This window comes from Petaurus breviceps, unplaced genomic scaffold (assembly GCF_028583685.1).
Source record: "Petaurus breviceps papuanus isolate PSGF00001 unplaced genomic scaffold, PetGlider_PUasm1.0 90769, whole genome shotgun sequence".
NCBI classification, from domain to species: Eukaryota; Metazoa; Chordata; class Mammalia; order Diprotodontia; family Petauridae; genus Petaurus; species Petaurus breviceps.
The window spans coordinates 8143631-8148415 of record NW_027187341.1 but is presented as its reverse complement, the minus strand read 5'-3'; the positions used below and the strand labels follow the sequence as shown (position 1 = coordinate 8148415).

Here is a 4785-nt window from a genome sequence, read left to right as displayed (position 1 = left end):
AGCTAATGACTTTATGAGAAATGAAGATGCTGTTAAACAGATGCAAACAAATGAAAGAATAGAAGGCAATGTGAAATATCTCATGGGAAAAACCACTGACCTAGAAAATTTATCCAGGAGAGAAAATTGAAAAATTATTGGACTACCTGGAATCCATGATAAAAGAAATCATCCTTGAAGAAATCTTCCAGGAAAACTGTACTGATGTTTTAGAACCAGAGGACAAAATAGAGATTGAAAGAATCCACCAAACACCTCCTGAAAAAGATCACAAAAAGAAAACTCCTAGGAATATTATAGCCAGGTTCTGAAATTCCCAGATCAAGGAGAGAATATTACAAGCAACCAGAAAGAAACAATTTGAATATTGTGGAAACACAATCAGGACAACCCAGGATCTGACAGCTTCTACACTGAGGGATCGAAGGGCTTGGAATGTGATATTCTGGACGTAAAAGGATCTGGGATTAAAATTAAGAATCACCTACCCAGCAAAACTGACTATCATGTTTCAGGGGAAAATAAGGTCATTCAGTGGAATAGAGGACTTTCAAGCATTCTTGATGAAAAAACCAGAGTTGAATAGAAAATTTGACATTCAGATACAAGAAGCAAGAGAAGCATGAGAAAGAAAACAGCGAAAAGAAATCATAAAGAATTTATCAAATTGAACTATTAACATTCCTGCATGGAAAAACATTAATTGTAACTGATGAAACTTTTCTCAGTATGAAAATAGTTGAAGGGAATATGTATATATGAGGGGTATATGGGCATATGAATACATATGTGAATGTGTGTATATATGTTTACAGGTATACATAGAGGGCACAAGACCAATTCAATAGGAAGGGATGATACTTAAAAGGTGAAATTAAGAGGTGAGAGAAGAATATAATGAGAGCAGGTGAGGAGAGACATAATGGGCTATTCTATCTCATATAGAAGAGGCAAGGGAAAATGGTTATAATGGAGGGGAAGAATAGGAAGGCAAAAGGGAATGCGTCAATCTTATTCTCATTAAATTTGGCTTCAGGAAGGAATGAAATACACACTAAATAGGGTATCTCACCCTACAGAAGAGTAGGGCTAAGGGGATGAAAGGGGGAATGATGGAAGGGAGGGCAGGCTGGGGGGGAGAGAAGTTTGAAAAGGCTTGGGATCAAAGCAGAGAATAGAACAAGTGGGAGGTAGGATAGGAGGGAAGGAAATATAGTCAGTCTTTTATAATATATATACTGTTAATGTTTTGCATTAGCTACACATGTACTTCCCATACTGAACTGCTTATCTTCCCAGGAAGGGTAGGTGACAAGTGAGGAAGAGAATGAATCTGGAATTCAAAGTTTTGAAATCAAATGTATAATATATATATATATATATATATATATATATATATATATATATATATATACTATTATTAATACTATTTTACATGTAATTGGGAAATAAGATATACAGGCACTGGGCCATAGAGATTCACCATGACCTACTGGAAAAAGTTGAAAGGGGTATGGGAGACAGCAGATTGTAGGAGGGGATATCCTGTGGGACTGCTATTTTGGGGAGGTGGGTAGGGGAAAAACAGGGAGAAAATTTGTAACTCAAAATCTGGCAGAAATGAATGATGTAAATCATTAGTTAATAAAGCATTTGGAAAATGAAAAAAAAAGAATGCTTGAAAGTCCTCTATTTCATTAAAGAACTATTCATTAATTTCATTAATTTAAATTCCTTTGACCCCCAGAAAACTATACTCCAAGCCCTCTGATGCCTCAATGCAGAAGCTACTAGTACAGTACTCAAACTGTTTCTTCCTGACTACTTGTAATATTTTCTCCTTCACCTGGGAACTCTGGGATTTGGGCTATAATGTTCCTAGGAGTTTTCTTTCAGGGATCTTCTTCAAGAGGCAATTGGTTAATTCTTTTTTTTTTTTTTTGAATGCTGGGAACAGCTTTATTGGTTAATGTCTGAAACACTGGTTGTGGAAGTCCACTCTGAAGTGGATGGGAGTTATGGTGCTGAGCTTCTTTCTTCATTAGTGAGAGGTGGTCCCTGGTCCCCAGGACCTCTGAGTGCTTGAAAGTTGGTAGATGGGGAAGAACCAACTGCTAAACCAAAAAGTGTTTAACACTGGCCATGAAGTCTTGGTGCTGGTCAGCATGGATCCAGTAGCCGGCCCCTGGAATGGACTGAATATGAGCCTGAGGGAACAGATGCTTTATCTCGGAGAAGTGACTCGGCTCTGTGAATGTGAACTTAGTACCACTGAGGAAGAGTGTGAGACCGGGGTAGGATTTCTGGAGCTGGGGGAAGTCCATGATATTGTCCATCTCCTGGATTAGGGCTTCAATGCTGACTCTCCACTCAAGCTGCCTGCTGCTGGCTTTCACCAGATTGGTGAGGAGAAACTGCCATACCATGGAGTCCTTGATGACAGGAGTGAGCTGCTGATCTGCTACTTTGTGAGCCTGAGAGAGAGGCAGCTCCTTGGGGATCTACACAGGCTTCATGGCCTCTGCAGCGCCAGGATCATGGTGGTCTTGCCCCCTATGCTGTGTACAATGAGGACGCAGGGGGCCAGGCCCAGCTGGGGCAACAGGGCCTCCACATCTGCAGAGTTGGGGCTGTGGGACTCTCTCCACGGTTCCATGGACTGTCAGCACCTTCCAGCCTGTCTGCTGCTGTAGGCTCTTGCCAATGGTCTGGAAGTTGGTTTTGCTGCCAATCATCCCATGCAGGAAGATGGGGGGGGGGGGGGCGGCAGTAGTCCAGCAGCTGGTAGGAGAATTGCACTCTGCACTGGCCTGGGGCTGCTGCTCCAGTGCGCAGCCAGGCTCCCAGGGAGGCTCAGTCCCCAGGAAGGCAGCAGGGGCTTCAGGGCCACACCCCAGAGGCTCCTCCAACGTCACAAGCAGCAGCGGCCATGCTTGGTGCTATCCCCACTCAGGCCAGGTAACTGGCAATTGCCGGAGCTGACCCGCAGAGGCAAGCTCCACCCCCAGTCCGCTCTGGCTCCACTCACATAGCACCACTCAAGTGCTCACACCTGAATTCTTTCACTTTCTTTATTTGCCCTCTGGTTCTAGAATATCAGGACATTTTTCCCTGAGAATTTCTTGAAAGATGATGTCTAGTTCCGGGCCTGCCCCTGCGTCTGCCGGCCGCGCCGCGCCTTCCGGGACTGCCCCCTCAATAAGAGATAAAATGAATGGTAGTGCCACTGTCCTCAAAGAAGGTGAAGGTTTGGGTCAAAAGGTATGCTGGTCTTCCTTGCCTTCGTGCCCACCTAAGCCCCAGGCTCTGTGTCAGAAATGCTGTTCCTCTGGGAACAACAGCCAAGGAAGAGATGGAAAAATTCTGGAACAAGAACATCAATTCAGAACGTCCTTTGTCACCTCACATCACCATTTACAGCTGGTCTCTGCCTATGATGATGTCCATTACCCACCGAGGCACTGGTGTTCCTTTGAGTGCAGACTGTCCCTTTTTGGACTGGCAGCCTCTTTGCTCCCAGGAAATTTTGAGTCTCACTTGGAGCTTGTAAAGTCCCTGTGCCTAGGACCAACTTTGATCCACACAGCCAAGTTTGCTCTTGTCTTCCCGCTTATGTACCACACCCGGAATGGAATCCGACACTTCATGTGGGACCTAGGCAAGGGCCTGAAGATTCCTCAGCTCTACCAGTCTGGAGTAGTTCTCTTGGGTCTCACTGTGTTGCCTTCTGTGGGACTAGCAGCCATGTGAGGGGATAATATATCTTCCATCTCCCCTGAAGGATTGAGTTCACCTTCTCCCTTTCCTTCAGCCACCCTTTCCCTCTGACCAGGGTAGAGCTCTTCTGTTTTGCTTAGATCTCAGTATGTTTGAAGAACTCCTTAGAGTCTGGTCCAATACTCATAAGTATTGGAGCTGTGGGAGAAGTTCCAGTGTTCTCCTCCCTAAAGAAAGCTGCATGATAAGGCTCCCAAACTCTTCCTCTTTGCCTCTCCCTGCCCTCCCATCCCCTCCAATTACCTTTCTTGCTGTGGGTTTGTCCTCTTTCCTCAGGCCTCCTCAGCCTCTCTCCACATTGGGCCTTGATTTGTGCTAAGGGTCAAATGTTGGCTGCTCAGTCCTGAGGAAGTAAAAACAATGCCAGCTCTGTGGTCTCTGCCTTAGGGTTGGGGAGAAAGGATTCGAGTTCCAGTGGCCATGGGCTGCTGGCTTAAAGGACAAGGCTGCCCACTGGAAATGGCCCAGAGGTCTAAGCCACCCACACTTTTAGAGAAAAGGGAACCAGCCTTTCTGGGTGGGTGCAGGGAGAGAAGGAAGGAGGGTGAGTTGGCTCCCTGGAGGCTGCAGATGTTCTGTGGCGAGAGGGTAGACAGCTCTCCTGGCCCAGGAAAGGATTCATAAGATTCAGTCAACACATTGGGAGTTCTCTCTTTTCCTGGCACTTTGAGAAAAATAAACCTTTTAATTTCATATTTTCCAATAAAAATTTATGTGACATCTTTTTCTGTAATTAAATTTAAATTACCCACCCCATCTATTTTTCTCCTTGAGAGCTAGATATAAAGAATAAGGACTGGGGAGGTGCCAACAATCTCCACCCTCCAGCCAAGAAAACATTTGTTCTGTGAAGAGTCTCACATTAAAGAAAAAAGGTACAGCATGATATTAAATCTCTTACGGCATGCAGCTCCAAGTATTGAAGGGGGAGGGAAAAAAATCCCAGTTTGCTACAGGCCTCCAAACTTTACTGGAGACTGGCTATGTTATCCCTTATGTTATTATTAA

The 4785-nt window shown here is 44.7% G+C and overlaps 2 pseudogenes; one reads left to right on the top strand and one right to left on the bottom strand.

Moving 5' to 3' along the window:
* Window positions 1-2114: 2114 nt before the first annotated feature.
* LOC138146714 (sn-1-specific diacylglycerol lipase ABHD11 pseudogene) lies at window positions 2115-2905 on the bottom strand (annotated as a pseudogene).
* Window positions 2906-3264: 359 nt separating this feature from the next.
* Window positions 3265-4204, top strand: LOC138146628 (succinate dehydrogenase cytochrome b560 subunit, mitochondrial pseudogene; annotated as a pseudogene).
* The last annotated feature ends 581 nt before the right edge of the window (window positions 4205-4785 follow it).